Source organism: Schistocerca nitens, chromosome 2 (genome assembly GCF_023898315.1).
Source record: "Schistocerca nitens isolate TAMUIC-IGC-003100 chromosome 2, iqSchNite1.1, whole genome shotgun sequence".
NCBI lineage: Eukaryota > Metazoa > Arthropoda > Insecta > Orthoptera > Acrididae > Schistocerca > Schistocerca nitens.
The window spans coordinates 306,094,690-306,116,583 of record NC_064615.1 but is presented as its reverse complement, the minus strand read 5'-3'; the positions used below and the strand labels follow the sequence as shown (position 1 = coordinate 306,116,583).

Below are 21,894 nucleotides of genomic sequence, written 5' to 3'. Positions count from 1 at the left end.
GACGCGGGACACGACACGAAATGCTACAAGCGACCGTCCGATCCGCCGCAGGAACGCCCACATCCGGTGTGGTCTAGTGGCTAGGATACCTGGCTTTCACCCAGGAGGCCCGGGTTCGATTCCCGGTACCGGAACGGAACTTTTTCCACACGAATCGTGACAAGTTTGAGCTGTCCGAGCTGCCGTTTCCCGTCCTGCTCGCAATATATCTACTGTTTCGTGACCGTCAGCAGAGTATAGACGAGGGAAGCAGACATCCGACGACCATAGAAATGGTGTACGGCTTCATGCCATACGTTTGCAGCGTAGGGCTGAGCGAGCGCAACTGTCGAGGCCCGTTAGCTCAGTTGGTTAGAGCGTCGTGCTAATAACGCGAAGGTCGTGGGTTCGATCCCCCCACGGGCCACAACGCTTTTACTACCACGAAAAGGCAGCGCCGATTTCAGCTGGCGAGTGTGATGACCAAAAGATCATCACCCTGCGTGGAAGTTGACAGAGGATCCGAACCCGACTTGTCGGGAAGCGCTACAGCATTCACTCGGCAATGGCCATAATATGTTGAATACACTGGTTCTCAACCGATAAAGAGAAGATGAAAGGAAATGTCCGATTGCCGATGCGTAACAACTTTGGCCCTTGTCGGTACTTGGGCGGGAGAGCGCATGGGGACACAGGGTACTGTTGGCAGTTTTACTTCCTATTTTTCTTTCTCCTTTGTTTTCGGAGCTACAGCCCGATTCGGTCAGGGAGACGCCACCGTGAAATGAACGGGCGTGCTGTGTGTACATCGCCTCGCCTCTCCTTACCTCTCTCAGTCGTTTCTCGTGCTTGTCGTTTTGATATAGGCCGATTGGAGAGCGTCAGCTCTCGCGTCAGCTGAGCAAAGTCGAGACAAGTCGAGACAGTCGAGACACACTATAGGCTGGTCTGCAGCGAGTAAGAGGGGGAAAAAACATTAAGTTAAGGGCGCGTGGCGAAAGTACTCATACGTGACATTAAAAAGCCTGTTGCGGTGGCCGGGAATCGAACCCGGACCAACTGCTTGGAAGGCAACTATGCTGACCATTACACCACCACCGCACAAGCGAGCGCCCCGACGCCGCGCTGTGTCGGCTTCCCGCCTGTCGGCAGCGGCCGAAGGTGATCGTACCTGGCAGGCGCATTTCGAGGTAGGCTAGGGGAGCACATCCAGGCGCGTTCGGACAGCGTATCCGCGCACATTTCGCATCCTTGGCAAGAGTCGGCGCCGGCGACGCAAGAGTACGCAGAGGACCGCGTTCTGGCGGCATTTTTAAGCAGTACAGTGCAGGATTCAGCGTCTGCAGCATCTTCTCGACAGAATGCTACGGCGCTTGACGGCAGTCCCACTTTCCCTTGAGACATCTGCTCGGGAAGCAGCGTGCAGTTACTACCGGCCCGAGCATCGGTGGTTCAGTGGTAGAATGCTCGCCTGCCACGCGGGCGGCCCGGGTTCGATTCCCGGCCGATGCATCATTTTGCTTTTCCCACGATAATGCTGCCGTGTGGCTTGCGCGCTTGAGATGCACGATCCACATGAATGTATAGCAGGATTCCCTTGAGAAGAACCGAGAACGCAGCACTCGCGGGTCCCCACTAGGACGCTCGCATGGTGTTCTACAGACTAGCGTCGGCCTGGCCTCGCAAGTTGCTGTGTCCAGGTGCCTCCGAGGCACTGAACGTTAACGACAAGGAGTGCTGCCTATCGTTTGCAAATCTGCAGCAACACCGCAATCAACTGGGCTGGCAATGCACGTGTAGCAACAGAACACGTTATCCAGGAAGTACAGTGTCTTTACGTCTAACATTGGGTGTGGTACTTACCCAGTTTCCAGGACAAGCGCTTCACCTGTGCCTCGGTAGCGCAGTAGGCAGCGCGTAAGTCTCATAATCTTAAGGTCGTGAGTTCGATCCTCACCCGGGGCATTTAATTTTCTGTGACTGATGGTGATGCTGTTGCTAGGGCACCAACTTATTTCTTGTTTTTTATCCACAACGTTTTCAACGCTTCAGCGGGAAAATGTTTACTCCCTGTTATTGCTACTTACAGCTTCCCTTTTCCTCTTCTCCTAGCACAGCATGAAGCCAAAAACATTGCTCTGAGACGTTTGAGGTGCGCGCCTTGCCAGTCAGTATGCGCAAAGACGCTCGCAAAGAGAGAAGGGCGCCGACGCGGGACACGACACGAAATGCTACAAGCGACCGTCCGATCCGCCGCAGGAACGCCCACATCCGGTGTGGTCTAGTGGCTAGGATACCTGGCTTTCACCCAGGAGGCCCGGGTTCGATTCCCGGTACCGGAACGGAACTTTTTCCACACGAATCGTGACAAGTTTGAGCTGTCCGAGCTGCCGTTTCCCGTCCTGCTCGCAATATATCTACTGTTTCGTGACCGTCAGCAGAGTATAGACGAGGGAAGCAGACATCCGACGACCATAGAAATGGTGTACGGCTTCATGCCATACGTTTGCAGCGTAGGGCTGAGCGAGCGCAACTGTCGAGGCCCGTTAGCTCAGTTGGTTAGAGCGTCGTGCTAATAACGCGAAGGTCGTGGGTTCGATCCCCCCACGGGCCACAACGCTTTTACTACCACGAAAAGGCAGCGCCGATTTCAGCTGGCGAGTGTGATGACCAAAAGATCATCACCCTGCGTGGAAGTTGACAGAGGATCCGAACCCGACTTGTCGGGAAGCGCTACAGCATTCACTCGGCAATGGCCATAATATGTTGAATACACTGGTTCTCAACCGATAAAGAGAAGATGAAAGGAAATGTCCGATTGCCGATGCGTAACAACTTTGGCCCTTGTCGGTACTTGGGCGGGAGAGCGCATGGGGACACAGGGTACTGTTGGCAGTTTTACTTCCTATTTTTCTTTCTCCTTTGTTTTCGGAGCTACAGCCCGATTCGGTCAGGGAGACGCCACCGTGAAATGAACGGGCGTGCTGTGTGTACATCGCCTCGCCTCTCCTTACCTCTCTCAGTCGTTTCTCGTGCTTGTCGTTTTGATATAGGCCGATTGGAGAGCGTCAGCTCTCGCGTCAGCTGAGCAAAGTCGAGACAAGTCGAGACAGTCGAGACACACTATAGGCTGGTCTGCAGCGAGTAAGAGGGGGAAAAAACATTAAGTTAAGGGCGCGTGGCGAAAGTACTCATACGTGACATTAAAAAGCCTGTTGCGGTGGCCGGGAATCGAACCCGGACCAACTGCTTGGAAGGCAACTATGCTGACCATTACACCACCACCGCACAAGCGAGCGCCCCGACGCCGCGCTGTGTCGGCTTCCCGCCTGTCGGCAGCGGCCGAAGGTGATCGTACCTGGCAGGCGCATTTCGAGGTAGGCTAGGGGAGCACATCCAGGCGCGTTCGGACAGCGTATCCGCGCACATTTCGCATCCTTGGCAAGAGTCGGCGCCGGCGACGCAAGAGTACGCAGAGGACCGCGTTCTGGCGGCATTTTTAAGCAGTACAGTGCAGGATTCAGCGTCTGCAGCATCTTCTCGACAGAATGCTACGGCGCTTGACGGCAGTCCCACTTTCCCTTGAGACATCTGCTCGGGAAGCAGCGTGCAGTTACTACCGGCCCGAGCATCGGTGGTTCAGTGCTAGAATGCTCGCCTGCCACGCGGGCGGCCCGGGTTCGATTCCCGGCCGATGCATCATTTTGCTTTTCCCACGATAATGCTGCCGTGTGGCTTGCGCGCTTGAGATGCACGATCCACATGAATGTATAGCAGGATTCCCTTGAGAAGAACCGAGAACGCAGCACTCGCGGGTCCCCACTAGGACGCTCGCATGGTGTTCTACAGACTAGCGTCGGCCTGGCCTCGCAAGTTGCTGTGTCCAGGTGCCTCCGAGGCACTGAACGTTAACGACAAGGAGTGCTGCCTATCGTTTGCAAATCTGCAGCAACACCGCAATCAACTGGGCTGGCAATGCACGTGTAGCAACAGAACACGTTATCCAGGAAGTACAGTGTCTTTACGTCTAACATTGGGTGTGGTACTTACCCAGTTTCCAGGACAAGCGCTTCACCTGTGCCTCGGTAGCGCAGTAGGCAGCGCGTAAGTCTCATAATCTTAAGGTCGTGAGTTCGATCCTCACCCGGGGCATTTAATTTTCTGTGACTGATGGTGATGCTGTTGCTAGGGCACCAACTTATTTCTTGTTTTTTATCCACAACGTTTTCAACGCTTCAGCGGGAAAATGTTTACTCCCTGTTATTGCTACTTACAGCTTCCCTTTTCCTCTTCTCCTAGCACAGCATGAAGCCAAAAACATTGCTCTGAGACGTTTGAGGTGCGCGCCTTGCCAGTCAGTATGCGCAAAGACGCTCGCAAAGAGAGAAGGGCGCCGACGCGGGACACGACACGAAATGCTACAAGCGACCGTCCGATCCGCCGCAGGAACGCCCACATCCGGTGTGGTCTAGTGGCTAGGATACCTGGCTTTCATCCAGGAGGCCCGGGTTCGATTCCCGGTACCGGAACGGAACTTTTTCCACACGAATCGTGACAAGTTTGAGCTGTCCGAGCTGCCGTTTCCCGTCCTGCTCGCAATATATCTACTGTTTCGTGACCGTCAGCAGAGTATAGACGAGGGAAGCAGACATCCGACGACCATAGAAATGGTGTACGGCTTCATGCCATACGTTTGCAGCGTAGGGCTGAGCGAGCGCAACTGTCGAGGCCCGTTAGCTCAGTTGGTTAGAGCGTCGTGCTAATAACGCGAAGGTCGTGGGTTCGATCCCCCCACGGGCCACAACGCTTTTACTACCACGAAAAGGCAGCGCCGATTTCAGCTGGCGAGTGTGATGACCAAAACATCATCACCCTGCGTGGAAGTTGACAGAGGATCCGAACCCGACTTGTCGGGAAGCGCTACAGCATTCACTCGGCAATGGCCATAATATGTTGAATACACTGGTTCTCAACCGATAAAGAGAAGATGAAAGGAAATGTCCGATTGCCGATGCGTAACAACTTTGGCCCTTGTCGGTACTTGGGCGGGAGAGCGCATGGGGACACAGGGTACTGTTGGCAGTTTTACTTCCTATTTTTCTTTCTCCTTTGTTTTCGGAGCTACAGCCCGATTCGGTCAGGGAGACGCCACCGTGAAATGAACGGGCGTGCTGTGTGTACATCGCCTCGCCTCTCCTTACCTCTCTCAGTCGTTTCTCGTGCTTGTCGTTTTGATATAGGCCGATTGGAGAGCGTCAGCTCTCGCGTCAGCTGAGCAAAGTCGAGACAAGTCGAGACAGTCGAGACACACTATAGGCTGGTCTGCAGCGAGTAAGAGGGGGAAAAAACATTAAGTTAAGGGCGCGTGGCGAAAGTACTCATACGTGACATTAAAAAGCCTGTTGCGGTGGCCGGGAATCGAACCCGGACCAACTGCTTGGAAGGCAACTATGCTGACCATTACACCACCACCGCACAAGCGAGCGCCCCGACGCCGCGCTGTGTCGGCTTCCCGCCTGTCGGCAGCGGCCGAAGGTGATCGTACCTGGCAGGCGCATTTCGAGGTAGGCTAGGGGAGCACATCCAGGCGCGTTCGGACAGCGTATCCGCGCACATTTCGCATCCTTGGCAAGAGTCGGCGCCGGCGACGCAAGAGTACGCAGAGGACCGCGTTCTGGCGGCATTTTTAAGCAGTACAGTGCAGGATTCAGCGTCTGCAGCATCTTCTCGACAGAATGCTACGGCGCTTGACGGCAGTCCCACTTTCCCTTGAGACATCTGCTCGGGAAGCAGCGTGCAGTTACTACCGGCCCGAGCATCGGTGGTTCAGTGCTAGAATGCTCGCCTGCCACGCGGGCGGCCCGGGTTCGATTCCCGGCCGATGCATCATTTTGCTTTTCCCACGATAATGCTGCCGTGTGGCTTGCGCGCTTGAGATGCACGATCCACATGAATGTATAGCAGGATTCCCTTGAGAAGAACCGAGAACGCAGCACTCGCGGGTCCCCACTAGGACGCTCGCATGGTGTTCTACAGACTAGCGTCGGCCTGGCCTCGCAAGTTGCTGTGTCCAGGTGCCTCCGAGGCACTGAACGTTAACGACAAGGAGTGCTGCCTATCGTTTGCAAATCTGCAGCAACACCGCAATCAACTGGGCTGGCAATGCACGTGTAGCAACAGAACACGTTATCCAGGAAGTACAGTGTCTTTACGTCTAACATTGGGTGTGGTACTTACCCAGTTTCCAGGACAAGCGCTTCACCTGTGCCTCGGTAGCGCAGTAGGCAGCGCGTAAGTCTCATAATCTTAAGGTCGTGAGTTCGATCCTCACCCGGGGCATTTAATTTTCTGTGACTGATGGTGATGCTGTTGCTAGGGCACCAACTTATTTCTTGTTTTTTATCCACAACGTTTTCAACGCTTCAGCGGGAAAATGTTTACTCCCTGTTATTGCTACTTACAGCTTCCCTTTTCCTCTTCTCCTAGCACAGCATGAAGCCAAAAACATTGCTCTGAGACGTTTGAGGTGCGCGCCTTGCCAGTCAGTATGCGCAAAGACGCTCGCAAAGAGAGAAGGGCGCCGACGCGGGACACGACACGAAATGCTACAAGCGACCGTCCGATCCGCCGCAGGAACGCCCACATCCGGTGTGGTCTAGTGGCTAGGATACCTGGCTTTCATCCAGGAGGCCCGGGTTCGATTCCCGGTACCGGAACGGAACTTTTTCCACACGAATCGTGACAAGTTTGAGCTGTCCGAGCTGCCGTTTCCCGTCCTGCTCGCAATATATCTACTGTTTCGTGACCGTCAGCAGAGTATAGACGAGGGAAGCAGACATCCGACGACCATAGAAATGGTGTACGGCTTCATGCCATACGTTTGCAGCGTAGGGCTGAGCGAGCGCAACTGTCGAGGCCCGTTAGCTCAGTTGGTTAGAGCGTCGTGCTAATAACGCGAAGGTCGTGGGTTCGATCCCCCCACGGGCCACAACGCTTTTACTACCACGAAAAGGCAGCGCCGATTTCAGCTGGCGAGTGTGATGACCAAAACATCATCACCCTGCGTGGAAGTTGACAGAGGATCCGAACCCGACTTGTCGGGAAGCGCTACAGCATTCACTCGGCAATGGCCATAATATGTTGAATACACTGGTTCTCAACCGATAAAGAGAAGATGAAAGGAAATGTCCGATTGCCGATGCGTAACAACTTTGGCCCTTGTCGGTACTTGGGCGGGAGAGCGCATGGGGACACAGGGTACTGTTGGCAGTTTTACTTCCTATTTTTCTTTCTCCTTTGTTTTCGGAGCTACAGCCCGATTCGGTCAGGGAGACGCCACCGTGAAATGAACGGGCGTGCTGTGTGTACATCGCCTCGCCTCTCCTTACCTCTCTCAGTCGTTTCTCGTGCTTGTCGTTTTGATATAGGCCGATTGGAGAGCGTCAGCTCTCGCGTCAGCTGAGCAAAGTCGAGACAAGTCGAGACAGTCGAGACACACTATAGGCTGGTCTGCAGCGAGTAAGAGGGGGAAAAAACATTAAGTTAAGGGCGCGTGGCGAAAGTACTCATACGTGACATTAAAAAGCCTGTTGCGGTGGCCGGGAATCGAACCCGGACCAACTGCTTGGAAGGCAACTATGCTGACCATTACACCACCACCGCACAAGCGAGCGCCCCGACGCCGCGCTGTGTCGGCTTCCCGCCTGTCGGCAGCGGCCGAAGGTGATCGTACCTGGCAGGCGCATTTCGAGGTAGGCTAGGGGAGCACATCCAGGCGCGTTCGGACAGCGTATCCGCGCACATTTCGCATCCTTGGCAAGAGTCGGCGCCGGCGACGCAAGAGTACGCAGAGGACCGCGTTCTGGCGGCATTTTTAAGCAGTACAGTGCAGGATTCAGCGTCTGCAGCATCTTCTCGACAGAATGCTACGGCGCTTGACGGCAGTCCCACTTTCCCTTGAGACATCTGCTCGGGAAGCAGCGTGCAGTTACTACCGGCCCGAGCATCGGTGGTTCAGTGCTAGAATGCTCGCCTGCCACGCGGGCGGCCCGGGTTCGATTCCCGGCCGATGCATCATTTTGCTTTTCCCACGATAATGCTGCCGTGTGGCTTGCGCGCTTGAGATGCACGATCCACATGAATGTATAGCAGGATTCCCTTGAGAAGAACCGAGAACGCAGCACTCGCGGGTCCCCACTAGGACGCTCGCATGGTGTTCTACAGACTAGCGTCGGCCTGGCCTCGCAAGTTGCTGTGTCCAGGTGCCTCCGAGGCACTGAACGTTAACGACAAGGAGTGCTGCCTATCGTTTGCAAATCTGCAGCAACACCGCAATCAACTGGGCTGGCAATGCACGTGTAGCAACAGAACACGTTATCCAGGAAGTACAGTGTCTTTACGTCTAACATTGGGTGTGGTACTTACCCAGTTTCCAGGACAAGCGCTTCACCTGTGCCTCGGTAGCGCAGTAGGCAGCGCGTAAGTCTCATAATCTTAAGGTCGTGAGTTCGATCCTCACCCGGGGCATTTAATTTTCTGTGACTGATGGTGATGCTGTTGCTAGGGCACCAACTTATTTCTTGTTTTTTATCCACAACGTTTTCAACGCTTCAGCGGGAAAATGTTTACTCCCTGTTATTGCTACTTACAGCTTCCCTTTTCCTCTTCTCCTAGCACAGCATGAAGCCAAAAACATTGCTCTGAGACGTTTGAGGTGCGCGCCTTGCCAGTCAGTATGCGCAAAGACGCTCGCAAAGAGAGAAGGGCGCCGACGCGGGACACGACACGAAATGCTACAAGCGACCGTCCGATCCGCCGCAGGAACGCCCACATCCGGTGTGGTCTAGTGGCTAGGATACCTGGCTTTCACCCAGGAGGCCCGGGTTCGATTCCCGGTACCGGAACGGAACTTTTTCCACACGAATCGTGACAAGTTTGAGCTGTCCGAGCTGCCGTTTCCCGTCCTGCTCGCAATATATCTACTGTTTCGTGACCGTCAGCAGAGTATAGACGAGGGAAGCAGACATCCGCCGACCATAGAAATGGTGTACGGCTCCATGCCATACGTTTGCAGCGTAGGGCTGAGCGAGCGCAACTGTCGAGGCCCGTTAGCTCAGTTGGTTAGAGCGTCGTGCTAATAACGCGAAGGTCGTGGGTTCGATCCCCCCACGGGCCACAACGCTTTTACTACCACGAAAAGGCAGCGCCGATTTCAGCTGGCGAGTGTGATGACCAAAACATCATCACCCTGCGTGGAAGTTGACAGAGGATCCGAACCCGACTTGTCGGGAAGCGCTACAGCATTCACTCGGCAATGGCCATAATATGTTGAATACACTGGTTCTCAACCGATAAAGAGAAGATGAAAGGAAATGTCCGATTGCCGATGCGTAACAACTTTGGCCCTTGTCGGTACTTGGGCGGGAGAGCGCATGGGGACACAGGGTACTGTTGGCAGTTTTACTTCCTATTTTTCTTTCTCCTTTGTTTTCGGAGCTACAGCCCGATTCGGTCAGGGAGACGCCACCGTGAAATGAACGGGCGTGCTGTGTGTACATCGCCTCGCCTCTCCTTACCTCTCTCAGTCGTTTCTCGTGCTTGTCGTTTTGATATAGGCCGATTGGAGAGCGTCAGCTCTCGCGTCAGCTGAGCAAAGTCGAGACAAGTCGAGACAGTCGAGACACACTATAGGCTGGTCTGCAGCGAGTAAGAGGGGGAAAAAACATTAAGTTAAGGGCGCGTGGCGAAAGTACTCATACGTGACATTAAAAAGCCTGTTGCGGTGGCCGGGAATCGAACCCGGACCAACTGCTTGGAAGGCAACTATGCTGACCATTACACCACCACCGCACAAGCGAGCGCCCCGACGCCGCGCTGTGTCGGCTTCCCGCCTGTCGGCAGCGGCCGAAGGTGATCGTACCTGGCAGGCGCATTTCGAGGTAGGCTAGGGGAGCACATCCAGGCGCGTTCGGACAGCGTATCCGCGCACATTTCGCATCCTTGGCAAGAGTCGGCGCCGGCGACGCAAGAGTACGCAGAGGACCGCGTTCTGGCGGCATTTTTAAGCAGTACAGTGCAGGATTCAGCGTCTGCAGCATCTTCTCGACAGAATGCTACGGCGCTTGACGGCAGTCCCACTTTCCCTTGAGACATCTGCTCGGGAAGCAGCGTGCAGTTACTACCGGCCCGAGCATCGGTGGTTCAGTGGTAGAATGCTCGCCTGCCACGCGGGCGGCCCGGGTTCGATTCCCGGCCGATGCATCATTTTGCTTTTCCCACGATAATGCTGCCGTGTGGCTTGCGCGCTTGAGATGCACGATCCACATGAATGTATAGCAGGATTCCCTTGAGAAGAACCGAGAACGCAGCACTCGCGGGTCCCCACTAGGACGCTCGCATGGTGTTCTACAGACTAGCGTCGGCCTGGCCTCGCAAGTTGCTGTGTCCAGGTGCCTCCGAGGCACTGAACGTTAACGACAAGGAGTGCTGCCTATCGTTTGCAAATCTGCAGCAACACCGCAATCAACTGGGCTGGCAATGCACGTGTAGCAACAGAACACGTTATCCAGGAAGTACAGTGTCTTTACGTCTAACATTGGGTGTGGTACTTACCCAGTTTCCAGGACAAGCGCTTCACCTGTGCCTCGGTAGCGCAGTAGGCAGCGCGTAAGTCTCATAATCTTAAGGTCGTGAGTTCGATCCTCACCCGGGGCATTTAATTTTCTGTGACTGATGGTGATGCTGTTGCTAGGGCACCAACTTATTTCTTGTTTTTTATCCACAACGTTTTCAACGCTTCAGCGGGAAAATGTTTACTCCCTGTTATTGCTACTTACAGCTTCCCTTTTCCTCTTCTCCTAGCACAGCATGAAGCCAAAAACATTGCTCTGAGACGTTTGAGGTGCGCGCCTTGCCAGTCAGTATGCGCAAAGACGCTCGCAAAGAGAGAAGGGCGCCGACGCGGGACACGACACGAAATGCTACAAGCGACCGTCCGATCCGCCGCAGGAACGCCCACATCCGGTGTGGTCTAGTGGCTAGGATACCTGGCTTTCACCCAGGAGGCCCGGGTTCGATTCCCGGTACCGGAACGGAACTTTTTCCACACGAATCGTGACAAGTTTGAGCTGTCCGAGCTGCCGTTTCCCGTCCTGCTCGCAATATATCTACTGTTTCGTGACCGTCAGCAGAGTATAGACGAGGGAAGCAGACATCCGACGACCATAGAAATGGTGTACGGCTTCATGCCATACGTTTGCAGCGTAGGGCTGAGCGAGCGCAACGGTCGAGGCCCGTTAGCTCAGTTGGTTAGAGCGTCGTGCTAATAACGCGAAGGTCGTGGGTTCGATCCCCCCACGGGCCACAACGCTTTTACTACCACGAAAAGGCAGCGCCGATTTCAGCTGGCGAGTGTGATGACCAAAACATCATCACCCTGCGTGGAAGTTGACAGAGGATCCGAACCCGACTTGTCGGGAAGCGCTACAGCATTCACTCGGCAATGGCCATAATATGTTGAATACACTGGTTCTCAACCGATAAAGAGAAGATGAAAGGAAATGTCCGATTGCCGATGCGTAACAACTTTGGCCCTTGTCGGTACTTGGGCGGGAGAGCGCATGGGGACACAGGGTACTGTTGGCAGTTTTACTTCCTATTTTTCTTTCTCCTTTGTTTTCGGAGCTACAGCCCGATTCGGTCAGGGAGACGCCACCGTGAAATGAACGGGCGTGCTGTGTGTACATCGCCTCGCCTCTCCTTACCTCTCTCAGTCGTTTCTCGTGCTTGCCGTTTTGATATAGGCCGATTGGAGAGCGTCAGCTCTCGCGTCAGCTGAGCAAAGTCGAGACAAGTCGAGACAAGTCGAGACAAGTCGAGACAAGTCGAGACAAGTCGAGACAAGTCGAGACAAGTCGAGACAAGTCGAGACAAGTCGAGACAAGTACAAGTCGAGACAAGTCGAGACAAGTCAAGTCGAGACAAGTCGAGACAGTCGAGACACACTATAGGCTGGTCTGCAGCGAGTAAGAGGGGGAAAAAACATTAAGTTAAGGGCGCGTGGCGAAAGTACTCATACGTGACATTAAAAAGCCTGTTGCGGTGGCCGGGAATCGAACCCGGACCAACTGCTTGGAAGGCAACTATGCTGACCATTACACCACCACCGCACAAGCGAGCGCCCCGACGCCGCGCTGTGTCGGCTTCCCGCCTGTCGGCAGCGGCCGAAGGCGATCGTACCTGGCAGGCGCATTTCGAGGTAGGCTAGGGGAGCACATCCAGGCGCGTTCGGACAGCGTATCCGCGCACATTTCGCATCCTTGGCAAGAGTCGGCGCCGGCGACGCAAGAGTACGCAGAGGACCGCGTTCTGGCGGCATTTTTAAGCAGTACAGTGCAGGATTCAGCGTCTGCAGCATCTTCTCGACAGAATGCTACGGCGCTTGACGGCAGTCCCACTTTCCCTTGAGACATCTGCTCGGGAAGCAGCGTGCAGTTACTACCGGCCCGAGCATCGGTGGTTCAGTGGTAGAATGCTCGCCTGCCACGCGGGCGGCCCGGGTTCGATTCCCGGCCGATGCATCATTTTGCTTTTCCCACGATAATGCTGCCGTGTGGCTTGCGCGCTTGAGGTGCACGATCCACATGAATGTATAGCAGGATTCCCTTGAGAAGAACCGAGAACGCAGCACTCGCGGGTCCCCACTAGGACGCTCGCATGGTGTTCTACAGACTAGCGTCGGCCTGGCCTCGCAAGTTGCTGTGTCCAGGTGCCTCCGAGGCACTGAACGTTAACGACAAGGAGTGCTGCCTATCGTTTGCAAATCTGCAGCAACACCGCAATCAACTGGGCTGGCAATGCACGTGTAGCAACAGAACACGTTATCCAGGAAGTACAGTGTCTTTACGTCTAACATTGGGTGTGGTACTTACCCAGTTTCCAGGACAAGCGCTTCACCTGTGCCTCGGTAGCGCAATAGGCAGCGCGTAAGTCTCATAATCTTAAGGTCGTGAGTTCGATCCTCACCCGGGGCATTTAATTTTCTGTGACTGATGGTGATGCTGTTGCTAGGGCACCAACTTATTTCTTGTTTTTTATCCACAACGTTTTCAACGCTTCAGCGGGAAAATGTTTACTCCCTGTTATTGCTACTTACAGCTTCCCTTTTCCTCTTCTCCTAGCACAGCATGAAGCCAAAAACATTCCTCTGAGACGTTTGAGGTGCGCGCCTTGCCAGTCAGTATGCGCAAAGACGCTCGCAAAGAGAGAAGGGCGCCGACGCGGGACACGACACGAAATGCTACAAGCGACCGTCCGATCCGCCGCAGGAACGCCCACATCCGGTGTGGTCTAGTGGCTAGGATACCTGGCTTTCACCCAGGAGGCCCGGGTTCGATTCCCGGTACCGGAACGGAACTTTTTCCACACGAATCGTGACAAGTTTGAGCTGTCCGAGCTGCCGTTTCCCGTCCTGCTCGCAATATATCTACTGTTTCGTGACCGTCAGCAGAGTATAGACGAGGGAAGCAGACATCCGACGACCATAGAAATGGTGTACGGCTTCATGCCATACGTTTGCAGCGTAGGGCTGAGCGAGCGCAACTGTCGAGGCCCGTTAGCTCAGTTGGTTAGAGCGTCGTGCTAATAACGCGAAGGTCGTGGGTTCGATCCCCCCACGGGCCACAACGCTTTTACTACCACGAAAAGGCAGCGCCGATTTCAGCTGGCGAGTGTGATGACCAAAAGATCATCACCCTGCGTGGAAGTTGACAGAGGATCCGAACCCGACTTGTCGGGAAGCGCTACAGCATTCACTCGGCAATGGCCATAATATGTTGAATACACTGGTTCTCAACCGATAAAGAGAAGATGAAAGGAAATGTCCGATTGCCGATGCGTAACAACTTTGGCCCTTGTCGGTACTTGGGCGGGAGAGCGCATGGGGACACAGGGTACTGTTGGCAGTTTTACTTCCTATTTTTCTTTCTCCTTTGTTTTCGGAGCTACAGCCCGATTCGGTCAGGGAGACGCCACCGTGAAATGAACGGGCGTGCTGTGTGTACATCGCCTCGCCTCTCCTTACCTCTCTCAGTCGTTTCTCGTGCTTGTCGTTTTGATATAGGCCGATTGGAGAGCGTCAGCTCTCGCGTCAGCTGAGCAAAGTCGAGACAAGTCGAGACAGTCGAGACACACTATAGGCTGGTCTGCAGCGAGTAAGAGGGGGAAAAAACATTAAGTTAAGGGCGCGTGGCGAAAGTACTCATACGTGACATTAAAAAGCCTGTTGCGGTGGCCGGGAATCGAACCCGGACCAACTGCTTGGAAGGCAACTATGCTGACCATTACACCACCACCGCACAAGCGAGCGCCCCGACGCCGCGCTGTGTCGGCTTCCCGCCTGTCGGCAGCGGCCGAAGGTGATCGTACCTGGCAGGCGCATTTCGAGGTAGGCTAGGGGAGCACATCCAGGCGCGTTCGGACAGCGTATCCGCGCACATTTCGCATCCTTGGCAAGAGTCGGCGCCGGCGACGCAAGAGTACGCAGAGGACCGCGTTCTGGCGGCATTTTTAAGCAGTACAGTGCAGGATTCAGCGTCTGCAGCATCTTCTCGACAGAATGCTACGGCGCTTGACGGCAGTCCCACTTTCCCTTGAGACATCTGCTCGGGAAGCAGCGTGCAGTTACTACCGGCCCGAGCATCGGTGGTTCAGTGGTAGAATGCTCGCCTGCCACGCGGGCGGCCCGGGTTCGATTCCCGGCCGATGCATCATTTTGCTTTTCCCACGATAATGCTGCCGTGTGGCTTGCGCGCTTGAGATGCACGATCCACATGAATGTATAGCAGGATTCCCTTGAGAAGAACCGAGAACGCAGCACTCGCGGGTCCCCACTAGGACGCTCGCATGGTGTTCTACAGACTAGCGTCGGCCTGGCCTCGCAAGTTGCTGTGTCCAGGTGCCTCCGAGGCACTGAACGTTAACGACAAGGAGTGCTGCCTATCGTTTGCAAATCTGCAGCAACACCGCAATCAACTGGGCTGGCAATGCACGTGTAGCAACAGAACACGTTATCCAGGAAGTACAGTGTCTTTACGTCTAACATTGGGTGTGGTACTTACCCAGTTTCCAGGACAAGCGCTTCACCTGTGCCTCGGTAGCGCAGTAGGCAGCGCGTAAGTCTCATAATCTTAAGGTCGTGAGTTCGATCCTCACCCGGGGCATTTAATTTTCTGTGACTGATGGTGATGCTGTTGCTAGGGCACCAACTTATTTCTTGTTTTTTATCCACAACGTTTTCAACGCTTCAGCGGGAAAATGTTTACTCCCTGTTATTGCTACTTACAGCTTCCCTTTTCCTCTTCTCCTAGCACAGCATGAAGCCAAAAACATTGCTCTGAGACGTTTGAGGTGCGCGCCTTGCCAGTCAGTATGCGCAAAGACGCTCGCAAAGAGAGAAGGGCGCCGACGCGGGACACGACACGAAATGCTACAAGCGACCGTCCGATCCGCCGCAGGAACGCCCACATCCGGTGTGGTCTAGTGGCTAGGATACCTGGCTTTCACCCAGGAGGCCCGGGTTCGATTCCCGGTACCGGAACGGAACTTTTTCCACACGAATCGTGACAAGTTTGAGCTGTCCGAGCTGCCGTTTCCCGTCCTGCTCGCAATATATCTACTGTTTCGTGACCGTCAGCAGAGTATAGACGAGGGAAGCAGACATCCGACGACCATAGAAATGGTGTACGGCTTCATGCCATACGTTTGCAGCGTAGGGCTGAGCGAGCGCAACTGTCGAGGCCCGTTAGCTCAGTTGGTTAGAGCGTCGTGCTAATAACGCGAAGGTCGTGGGTTCGATCCCCCCACGGGCCACAACGCTTTTACTACCACGAAAAGGCAGCGCCGATTTCAGCTGGCGAGTGTGATGACCAAAACATCATCACCCTGCGTGGAAGTTGACAGAGGATCCGAACCCGACTTGTCGGGAAGCGCTACAGCATTCACTCGGCAATGGCCATAATATGTTGAATACACTGGTTCTCAACCGATAAAGAGAAGATGAAAGGAAATGTCCGATTGCCGATGCGTAACAACTTTGGCCCTTGTCGGTACTTGGGCGGGAGAGCGCATGGGGACACAGGGTACTGTTGGCAGTTTTACTTCCTATTTTTCTTTCTCCTTTGTTTTCGGAGCTACAGCCCGATTCGGTCAGGGAGACGCCACCGTGAAATGAACGGGCGTGCTGTGTGTACATCGCCTCGCCTCTCCTTACCTCTCTCAGTCGTTTCTCGTGCTTGTCGTTTTGATATAGGCCGATTGGAGAGCGTCAGCTCTCGCGTCAGCTGAGCAAAGTCGAGACAAGTCGAGACAGTCGAGACACACTATAGGCTGGTCTGCAGCGAGTAAGAGGGGGAAAAAACATTAAGTTAAGGGCGCGTGGCGAAAGTACTCATACGTGACATTAAAAAGCCTGTTGCGGTGGCCGGGAATCGAACCCGGACCAACTGCTTGGAAGGCAACTATGCTGACCATTACACCACCACCGCACAAGCGAGCGCCCCGACGCCGCGCTGTGTCGGCTTCCCGCCTGTCGGCAGCGGCCGAAGGTGATCGTACCTGGCAGGCGCATTTCGAGGTAGGCTAGGGGAGCACATCCAGGCGCGTTCGGACAGCGTATCCGCGCACATTTCGCATCCTTGGCAAGAGTCGGCGCCGGCGACGCAAGAGTACGCAGAGGACCGCGTTCTGGCGGCATTTTTAAGCAGTACAGTGCAGGATTCAGCGTCTGCAGCATCTTCTCGACAGAATGCTACGGCGCTTGACGGCAGTCCCACTTTCCCTTGAGACATCTGCTCGGGAAGCAGCGTGCAGTTACTACCGGCCCGAGCATCGGTGGTTCAGTGGTAGAATGCTCGCCTGCCACGCGGGCGGCCCGGGTTCGATTCCCGGCCGATGCATCATTTTGCTTTTCCCACGATAATGCTGCCGTGTGGCTTGCGTGCTTGAGATGCACGATCCACATGAATGTATAGCAGGATTCCCTTGAGAAGAACCGAGAACGCAGCACTCGCGGGTCCCCACTAGGACGCTCGCATGGTGTTCTACAGACTAGCGTCGGCCTGGCCTCGCAAGTTGCTGTGTCCAGGTGCCTCCGAGGCACTGAACGTTAACGACAAGGAGTGCTGCCTATCGTTTGCAAATCTGCAGCAACACCGCAATCAACTGGGCTGGCAATGCACGTGTAGCAACAGAACACGTTATCCAGGAAGTACAGTGTCTTTACGTCTAACATTGGGTGTGGTACTTACCCAGTTTCCAGGACAAGCGCTTCACCTGTGCCTCGGTAGCGCAGTAGGCAGCGCGTAAGTCTCATAATCTTAAGGTCGTGAGTTCGATCCTCACCCGGGGCATTTAATTTTCTGTGACTGATGGTGATGCTGTTGCTAGGGCACCAACTTATTTCTTGTTTTTTATCCACAACGTTTTCAACGCTTCAGCGGGAAAATGTTTACTCCCTGTTATTGCTACTTACAGCTTCCCTTTTCCTCTTCTCCTAGCACAGCATGAAGCCAAAAACATTGCTCTGAGACGTTTGAGGTGCGCGCCTTGCCAGTCAGTATGCGCAAAGACGCTCGCAAAGAGAGAAGGGCGCCGACGCGGGACACGACACGAAATGCTACAAGCGACCGTCCGATCCGCCGCAGGAACGCCCACATCCGGTGTGGTCTAGTGGCTAGGATACCTGGCTTTCACCCAGGAGGCCCGGGTTCGATTCCCGGTACCGGAACGGAACTTTTTCCACACGAATCGTGACAAGTTTGAGCTGTCCGAGCTGCCGTTTCCCGTCCTGCTCGCAATATATCTACTGTTTCGTGACCGTCAGCAGAGTATAGACGAGGGAAGCAGACATCCGACGACCATAGAAATGGTGTACGGCTTCATGCCATACGTTTGCAGCGTAGGGCTGAGCGAGCGCAACTGTCGAGGCCCGTTAGCTCAGTTGGTTAGAGCGTCGTGCTAATAACGCGAAGGTCGTGGGTTCGATCCCCCCACGGGCCACAACGCTTTTACTACCACGAAAAGGCAGCGCCGATTTCAGCTGGCGAGTGTGATGACCAAAACATCATCACCCTGCGTGGAAGTTGACAGAGGATCCGAACCCGACTTGTCGGGAAGCGCTACAGCATTCACTCGGCAATGGCCATAATATGTTGAATACACTGGTTCTCAACCGATAAAGAGAAGATGAAAGGAAATGTCCGATTGCCGATGCGTAACAACTTTGGCCCTTGTCGGTACTTGGGCGGGAGAGCGCATGGGGACACAGGGTACTGTTGGCAGTTTTACTTCCTATTTTTCTTTCTCCTTTGTTTTCGGAGCTACAGCCCGATTCGGTCAGGGAGACGCCACCGTGAAATGAACGGGCGTGCTGTGTGTACATCGCCTCGCCTCTCCTTACCTCTCTCAGTCGTTTCTCGTGCTTGTCGTTTTGATATAGGCCGATTGGAGAGCGTCAGCTCTCGCGTCAGCTGAGCAAAGTCGAGACAAGTCGAGACAGTCGAGACACACTATAGGCTGGTCTGCAGCGAGTAAGAGGGGGAAAAAACATTAAGTTAAGGGCGCGTGGCGAAAGTACTCATACGTGACATTAAAAAGCCTGTTGCGGTGGCCGGGAATCGAACCCGGACCAACTGCTTGGAAGGCAACTATGCTGACCATTACACCACCACCGCACAAGCGAGCGCCCCGACGCCGCGCTGTGTCGGCTTCCCGCCTGTCGGCAGCGGCCGAAGGTGATCGTACCTGGCAGGCGCATTTCGAGGTAGGCTAGGGGAGCACATCCAGGCGCGTTCGGACAGCGTATCCGCGCACATTTCGCATCCTTGGCAAGAGTCGGCGCCGGCGACGCAAGAGTACGCAGAGGACCGCGTTCTGGCGGCATTTTTAAGCAGTACAGTGCAGGATTCAGCGTCTGCAGCATCTTCTCGACAGAATGCTACGGCGCTTGACGGCAGTCCCACTTTCCCTTGAGACATCTGCTCGGGAAGCAGCGTGCAGTTACTACCGGCCCGAGCATCGGTGGTTCAGTGGTAGAATGCTCGCCTGCCACGCGGGCGGCCCGGGTTCGATTCCCGGCCGATGCATCATTTTGCTTTTCCCACGATAATGCTGCCGTGTGGCTTGCGTGCTTGAGATGCACGATCCACATGAATGTATAGCAGGATTCCCTTGAGAAGAACCGAGAACGCAGCACTCGCGGGTCCCCACTAGGACGCTCGCATGGTGTTCTACAGACTAGCGTCGGCCTGGCCTCGCAAGTTGCTGTGTCCAGGTGCCTCCGAGGCACTGAACGTTAACGACAAGGAGTGCTGCCTATCGTTTGCAAATCTGCAGCAACACCGCAATCAACTGGGCTGGCAATGCACGTGTAGCAACAGAACACGTTATCCAGGAAGTACAGTGTCTTTACGTCTAACATTGGGTGTGGTACTTACCCAGTTTCCAGGACAAGCGCTTCACCTGTGCCTCGGTAGCGCAGTAGGCAGCGCGTAAGTCTCATAATCTTAAGGTCGTGAGTTCGATCCTCACCCGGGGCATTTAATTTTCTGTGACTGATGGTGATGCTGTTGCTAGGGCACCAACTTATTTCTTGTTTTTTATCCACAACGTTTTCAACGCTTCAGCGGGAAAATGTTTACTCCCTGTTATTGCTACTTACAGCTTCCCTTTTCCTCTTCTCCTAGCACAGCATGAAGCCAAAAACATTGCTCTGAGACGTTTGAGGTGCGCGCCTTGCCAGTCAGTATGCGCAAAGACGCTCGCAAAGAGAGAAGGGCGCCGACGCGGGACACGACACGAAATGCTACAAGCGACCGTCCGATCCGCCGCAGGAACGCCCACATCCGGTGTGGTCTAGTGGCTAGGATACCTGGCTTTCACCCAGGAGGCCCGGGTTCGATTCCCGGTACCGGAACGGAACTTTTTCCACACGAATCGTGACAAGTTTGAGCTGTCCGAGCTGCCGTTTCCCGTCCTGCTCGCAATATATCTACTGTTTCGTGACCGTCAGCAGAGTATAGACGAGGGAAGCAGACATCCGACGACCATAGAAATGGTGTACGGCTTCATGCCATACGTTTGCAGCGTAGGGCTGAGCGAGCGCAACTGTCGAGGCCCGTTAGCTCAGTTGGTTAGAGCGTCGTGCTAATAACGCGAAGGTCGTGGGTTCGATCCCCCCACGGGCCACAACGCTTTTACTACCACGAAAAGGCAGCGCCGATTTCAGCTGGCGAGTGTGATGACCAAAACATCATCACCCTGCGTGGAAGTTGACAGAGGATCCGAACCCGACTTGTCGGGAAGCGCTACAGCATTCACTCGGCAATGGCCATAATATGTTGAATACACTGGTTCTCAACCGATAAAGAGAAGATGAAAGGAAATGTCCGATTGCCGATGCGTAACAACTTTGGCCCTTGTCGGTACTTGGGCGGGAGAGCGCATGGGGACACAGGGTACTGTTGGCAGTTTTACTTCCTATTTTTCTTTCTCCTTTGTTTTCGGAGCTACAGCCCGATTCGGTCAGGGAGACGCCACCGTGAAATGAACGGGCGTGCTGTGTGTACATCGCCTCGCCTCTCCTTACCTCTCTCAGTCGTTTCTCGTGCTTGTCGTTTTGATATAGGCCGATTGGAGAGCGTCAGCTCTCGCGTCAGCTGAGCAAAGTCGAGACAAGTCGAGACAGTCGAGACACACTATAGGCTGGTCTGCAGCGAGTAAGAGGGGGAAAAAACATTAAGGGCGCGTGGCGAAAGTACTCATACGTGACATTAAAAAGCCTGTTGCGGTGGCCGGGAATCGAACCCGGACCAACTGCTTGGAAGGCAACTATGCTGACCATTACACCACCACCGCACAAGCGAGCGCCCCGACGCCGCGCTGTGTCGGCTTCCCGCCTGTCGGCAGCGGCCGAAGGTGATCGTACCTGGCAGGCGCATTTCGAGGTAGGCTAGGGGAGCACATCCAGGCGCGTTCGGACAGCGTATCCGCGCACATTTCGCATCCTTGGCAAGAGTCGGCGCCGGCGACGCAAGAGTACGCAGAGGACCGCGTTCTGGCGGCATTTTTAAGCAGTACAGTGCAGGATTCAGCGTCTGCAGCATCTTCTCGACAGAATGCTACGGCGCTTGACGGCAGTCCCACTTTCCCTTGAGACATCTGCTCGGGAAGCAGCGTGCAGTTACTACCGGCCCGAGCATCGGTGGTTCAGTGGTAGAATGCTCGCCTGCCACGCGGGCGGCCCGGGTTCGATTCCCGGCCGATGCATCATTTTGCTTTTCCCACGATAATGCTGCCGTGTGGCTTGCGCGCTTGAGATGCACGATCCACATGAATGTATAGCAGGATTCCCTTGAGAAGAACCGAGAACGCAGCACTCGCGGGTCCCCACTAGGACGCTCGCATGGTGTTCTACAGACTAGCGTCGGCCTGGCCTCGCAAGTTGCTGTGTCCAGGTGCCTCCGAGGCACTGAACGTTAACGACAAGGAGTGCTGCCTATCGTTTGCAAATCTGCAGCAACACCGCAATCAACTGGGCTGGCAATGCACGTGTAGCAACAGAACACGTTATCCAGGAAGTACAGTGTCTTTACGTCTAACATTGGGTGTGGTACTTACCCAGTTTCCAGGACAAGCGCTTCACCTGTGCCTCGGTAGCGCAGTAGGCAGCGCGTAAGTCTCATAATCTTAAGGTCGTGAGTTCGATCCTCACCCGGGGCATTTAATTTTCTGTGACTGATGGTGATGCTGTTGCTAGGGCACCAACTTATTTCTTGTTTTTTATCCACAACGTTTTCAACGCTTCAGCGGGAAAATGTTTACTCCCTGTTATTGCTACTTACAGCTTCCCTTTTCCTCTTC

General features: G+C 54.6%; 50 non-coding genes across 50 annotated transcripts; 40 read left to right on the top strand and 10 right to left on the bottom strand.

The window, feature by feature from the left end:
- Positions 1–62: 62 nt before the first annotated feature.
- Trnae-uuc (transfer RNA glutamic acid (anticodon UUC)) lies at positions 63–134 on the top strand. Its single transcript has one exon. It is a non-coding gene; the product is annotated as a tRNA-Glu (tRNA).
- A 198-nt stretch (positions 135–332) lies between these two features.
- On the top strand, positions 333–406 carry Trnai-aau (transfer RNA isoleucine (anticodon AAU)). Its single transcript has one exon. It is a non-coding gene; the product is annotated as a tRNA-Ile (tRNA).
- A 602-nt stretch (positions 407–1,008) lies between these two features.
- Trnag-ucc (transfer RNA glycine (anticodon UCC)) lies at positions 1,009–1,080 on the bottom strand. Its single transcript has one exon. It is a non-coding gene; the product is annotated as a tRNA-Gly (tRNA).
- A 340-nt stretch (positions 1,081–1,420) lies between these two features.
- Positions 1,421–1,491, top strand: Trnag-gcc (transfer RNA glycine (anticodon GCC)). The gene has a single exon. It is a non-coding gene; the product is annotated as a tRNA-Gly (tRNA).
- A 380-nt stretch (positions 1,492–1,871) lies between these two features.
- On the top strand, positions 1,872–1,944 carry Trnam-cau (transfer RNA methionine (anticodon CAU)). The gene has a single exon. It is a non-coding gene; the product is annotated as a tRNA-Met (tRNA).
- Positions 1,945–2,249: 305 nt separating this feature from the next.
- Positions 2,250–2,321, top strand: Trnae-uuc (transfer RNA glutamic acid (anticodon UUC)). Its single transcript has one exon. It is a non-coding gene; the product is annotated as a tRNA-Glu (tRNA).
- Positions 2,322–2,519: 198 nt separating this feature from the next.
- Trnai-aau (transfer RNA isoleucine (anticodon AAU)) lies at positions 2,520–2,593 on the top strand. The gene has a single exon. It is a non-coding gene; the product is annotated as a tRNA-Ile (tRNA).
- A 602-nt stretch (positions 2,594–3,195) lies between these two features.
- On the bottom strand, positions 3,196–3,267 carry Trnag-ucc (transfer RNA glycine (anticodon UCC)). The gene has a single exon. It is a non-coding gene; the product is annotated as a tRNA-Gly (tRNA).
- Positions 3,268–3,607: 340 nt separating this feature from the next.
- Trnag-gcc (transfer RNA glycine (anticodon GCC)) lies at positions 3,608–3,678 on the top strand. The gene has a single exon. It is a non-coding gene; the product is annotated as a tRNA-Gly (tRNA).
- A 380-nt stretch (positions 3,679–4,058) lies between these two features.
- Positions 4,059–4,131, top strand: Trnam-cau (transfer RNA methionine (anticodon CAU)). Its single transcript has one exon. It is a non-coding gene; the product is annotated as a tRNA-Met (tRNA).
- A 305-nt stretch (positions 4,132–4,436) lies between these two features.
- Trnae-uuc (transfer RNA glutamic acid (anticodon UUC)) lies at positions 4,437–4,508 on the top strand. The gene has a single exon. It is a non-coding gene; the product is annotated as a tRNA-Glu (tRNA).
- Positions 4,509–4,706: 198 nt separating this feature from the next.
- Positions 4,707–4,780, top strand: Trnai-aau (transfer RNA isoleucine (anticodon AAU)). The gene has a single exon. It is a non-coding gene; the product is annotated as a tRNA-Ile (tRNA).
- Positions 4,781–5,382: 602 nt separating this feature from the next.
- Trnag-ucc (transfer RNA glycine (anticodon UCC)) lies at positions 5,383–5,454 on the bottom strand. The gene has a single exon. It is a non-coding gene; the product is annotated as a tRNA-Gly (tRNA).
- Positions 5,455–5,794: 340 nt separating this feature from the next.
- Trnag-gcc (transfer RNA glycine (anticodon GCC)) lies at positions 5,795–5,865 on the top strand. Its single transcript has one exon. It is a non-coding gene; the product is annotated as a tRNA-Gly (tRNA).
- A 380-nt stretch (positions 5,866–6,245) lies between these two features.
- Positions 6,246–6,318, top strand: Trnam-cau (transfer RNA methionine (anticodon CAU)). Its single transcript has one exon. It is a non-coding gene; the product is annotated as a tRNA-Met (tRNA).
- A 305-nt stretch (positions 6,319–6,623) lies between these two features.
- Trnae-uuc (transfer RNA glutamic acid (anticodon UUC)) lies at positions 6,624–6,695 on the top strand. Its single transcript has one exon. It is a non-coding gene; the product is annotated as a tRNA-Glu (tRNA).
- A 198-nt stretch (positions 6,696–6,893) lies between these two features.
- On the top strand, positions 6,894–6,967 carry Trnai-aau (transfer RNA isoleucine (anticodon AAU)). The gene has a single exon. It is a non-coding gene; the product is annotated as a tRNA-Ile (tRNA).
- Positions 6,968–7,569: 602 nt separating this feature from the next.
- Trnag-ucc (transfer RNA glycine (anticodon UCC)) lies at positions 7,570–7,641 on the bottom strand. The gene has a single exon. It is a non-coding gene; the product is annotated as a tRNA-Gly (tRNA).
- Positions 7,642–7,981: 340 nt separating this feature from the next.
- Trnag-gcc (transfer RNA glycine (anticodon GCC)) lies at positions 7,982–8,052 on the top strand. The gene has a single exon. It is a non-coding gene; the product is annotated as a tRNA-Gly (tRNA).
- Positions 8,053–8,432: 380 nt separating this feature from the next.
- Positions 8,433–8,505, top strand: Trnam-cau (transfer RNA methionine (anticodon CAU)). The gene has a single exon. It is a non-coding gene; the product is annotated as a tRNA-Met (tRNA).
- A 305-nt stretch (positions 8,506–8,810) lies between these two features.
- Positions 8,811–8,882, top strand: Trnae-uuc (transfer RNA glutamic acid (anticodon UUC)). The gene has a single exon. It is a non-coding gene; the product is annotated as a tRNA-Glu (tRNA).
- Positions 8,883–9,080: 198 nt separating this feature from the next.
- Trnai-aau (transfer RNA isoleucine (anticodon AAU)) lies at positions 9,081–9,154 on the top strand. Its single transcript has one exon. It is a non-coding gene; the product is annotated as a tRNA-Ile (tRNA).
- A 602-nt stretch (positions 9,155–9,756) lies between these two features.
- Positions 9,757–9,828, bottom strand: Trnag-ucc (transfer RNA glycine (anticodon UCC)). The gene has a single exon. It is a non-coding gene; the product is annotated as a tRNA-Gly (tRNA).
- A 340-nt stretch (positions 9,829–10,168) lies between these two features.
- On the top strand, positions 10,169–10,239 carry Trnag-gcc (transfer RNA glycine (anticodon GCC)). The gene has a single exon. It is a non-coding gene; the product is annotated as a tRNA-Gly (tRNA).
- Positions 10,240–10,619: 380 nt separating this feature from the next.
- Positions 10,620–10,692, top strand: Trnam-cau (transfer RNA methionine (anticodon CAU)). Its single transcript has one exon. It is a non-coding gene; the product is annotated as a tRNA-Met (tRNA).
- Positions 10,693–10,997: 305 nt separating this feature from the next.
- On the top strand, positions 10,998–11,069 carry Trnae-uuc (transfer RNA glutamic acid (anticodon UUC)). The gene has a single exon. It is a non-coding gene; the product is annotated as a tRNA-Glu (tRNA).
- Positions 11,070–11,267: 198 nt separating this feature from the next.
- Trnai-aau (transfer RNA isoleucine (anticodon AAU)) lies at positions 11,268–11,341 on the top strand. The gene has a single exon. It is a non-coding gene; the product is annotated as a tRNA-Ile (tRNA).
- A 733-nt stretch (positions 11,342–12,074) lies between these two features.
- Trnag-ucc (transfer RNA glycine (anticodon UCC)) lies at positions 12,075–12,146 on the bottom strand. The gene has a single exon. It is a non-coding gene; the product is annotated as a tRNA-Gly (tRNA).
- Positions 12,147–12,486: 340 nt separating this feature from the next.
- Positions 12,487–12,557, top strand: Trnag-gcc (transfer RNA glycine (anticodon GCC)). Its single transcript has one exon. It is a non-coding gene; the product is annotated as a tRNA-Gly (tRNA).
- A 380-nt stretch (positions 12,558–12,937) lies between these two features.
- Trnam-cau (transfer RNA methionine (anticodon CAU)) lies at positions 12,938–13,010 on the top strand. The gene has a single exon. It is a non-coding gene; the product is annotated as a tRNA-Met (tRNA).
- A 305-nt stretch (positions 13,011–13,315) lies between these two features.
- On the top strand, positions 13,316–13,387 carry Trnae-uuc (transfer RNA glutamic acid (anticodon UUC)). The gene has a single exon. It is a non-coding gene; the product is annotated as a tRNA-Glu (tRNA).
- Positions 13,388–13,585: 198 nt separating this feature from the next.
- Positions 13,586–13,659, top strand: Trnai-aau (transfer RNA isoleucine (anticodon AAU)). The gene has a single exon. It is a non-coding gene; the product is annotated as a tRNA-Ile (tRNA).
- Positions 13,660–14,261: 602 nt separating this feature from the next.
- Positions 14,262–14,333, bottom strand: Trnag-ucc (transfer RNA glycine (anticodon UCC)). Its single transcript has one exon. It is a non-coding gene; the product is annotated as a tRNA-Gly (tRNA).
- Positions 14,334–14,673: 340 nt separating this feature from the next.
- Trnag-gcc (transfer RNA glycine (anticodon GCC)) lies at positions 14,674–14,744 on the top strand. The gene has a single exon. It is a non-coding gene; the product is annotated as a tRNA-Gly (tRNA).
- Positions 14,745–15,124: 380 nt separating this feature from the next.
- Trnam-cau (transfer RNA methionine (anticodon CAU)) lies at positions 15,125–15,197 on the top strand. The gene has a single exon. It is a non-coding gene; the product is annotated as a tRNA-Met (tRNA).
- A 305-nt stretch (positions 15,198–15,502) lies between these two features.
- Trnae-uuc (transfer RNA glutamic acid (anticodon UUC)) lies at positions 15,503–15,574 on the top strand. Its single transcript has one exon. It is a non-coding gene; the product is annotated as a tRNA-Glu (tRNA).
- Positions 15,575–15,772: 198 nt separating this feature from the next.
- Trnai-aau (transfer RNA isoleucine (anticodon AAU)) lies at positions 15,773–15,846 on the top strand. The gene has a single exon. It is a non-coding gene; the product is annotated as a tRNA-Ile (tRNA).
- Positions 15,847–16,448: 602 nt separating this feature from the next.
- On the bottom strand, positions 16,449–16,520 carry Trnag-ucc (transfer RNA glycine (anticodon UCC)). The gene has a single exon. It is a non-coding gene; the product is annotated as a tRNA-Gly (tRNA).
- Positions 16,521–16,860: 340 nt separating this feature from the next.
- Trnag-gcc (transfer RNA glycine (anticodon GCC)) lies at positions 16,861–16,931 on the top strand. Its single transcript has one exon. It is a non-coding gene; the product is annotated as a tRNA-Gly (tRNA).
- A 380-nt stretch (positions 16,932–17,311) lies between these two features.
- On the top strand, positions 17,312–17,384 carry Trnam-cau (transfer RNA methionine (anticodon CAU)). The gene has a single exon. It is a non-coding gene; the product is annotated as a tRNA-Met (tRNA).
- Positions 17,385–17,689: 305 nt separating this feature from the next.
- On the top strand, positions 17,690–17,761 carry Trnae-uuc (transfer RNA glutamic acid (anticodon UUC)). The gene has a single exon. It is a non-coding gene; the product is annotated as a tRNA-Glu (tRNA).
- A 198-nt stretch (positions 17,762–17,959) lies between these two features.
- Trnai-aau (transfer RNA isoleucine (anticodon AAU)) lies at positions 17,960–18,033 on the top strand. The gene has a single exon. It is a non-coding gene; the product is annotated as a tRNA-Ile (tRNA).
- Positions 18,034–18,635: 602 nt separating this feature from the next.
- Positions 18,636–18,707, bottom strand: Trnag-ucc (transfer RNA glycine (anticodon UCC)). The gene has a single exon. It is a non-coding gene; the product is annotated as a tRNA-Gly (tRNA).
- A 340-nt stretch (positions 18,708–19,047) lies between these two features.
- On the top strand, positions 19,048–19,118 carry Trnag-gcc (transfer RNA glycine (anticodon GCC)). The gene has a single exon. It is a non-coding gene; the product is annotated as a tRNA-Gly (tRNA).
- A 380-nt stretch (positions 19,119–19,498) lies between these two features.
- Positions 19,499–19,571, top strand: Trnam-cau (transfer RNA methionine (anticodon CAU)). Its single transcript has one exon. It is a non-coding gene; the product is annotated as a tRNA-Met (tRNA).
- Positions 19,572–19,876: 305 nt separating this feature from the next.
- Trnae-uuc (transfer RNA glutamic acid (anticodon UUC)) lies at positions 19,877–19,948 on the top strand. The gene has a single exon. It is a non-coding gene; the product is annotated as a tRNA-Glu (tRNA).
- A 198-nt stretch (positions 19,949–20,146) lies between these two features.
- Positions 20,147–20,220, top strand: Trnai-aau (transfer RNA isoleucine (anticodon AAU)). Its single transcript has one exon. It is a non-coding gene; the product is annotated as a tRNA-Ile (tRNA).
- Positions 20,221–20,817: 597 nt separating this feature from the next.
- Trnag-ucc (transfer RNA glycine (anticodon UCC)) lies at positions 20,818–20,889 on the bottom strand. Its single transcript has one exon. It is a non-coding gene; the product is annotated as a tRNA-Gly (tRNA).
- A 340-nt stretch (positions 20,890–21,229) lies between these two features.
- Trnag-gcc (transfer RNA glycine (anticodon GCC)) lies at positions 21,230–21,300 on the top strand. Its single transcript has one exon. It is a non-coding gene; the product is annotated as a tRNA-Gly (tRNA).
- Positions 21,301–21,680: 380 nt separating this feature from the next.
- Trnam-cau (transfer RNA methionine (anticodon CAU)) lies at positions 21,681–21,753 on the top strand. The gene has a single exon. It is a non-coding gene; the product is annotated as a tRNA-Met (tRNA).
- Positions 21,754–21,894: the final 141 nt, after the last annotated feature.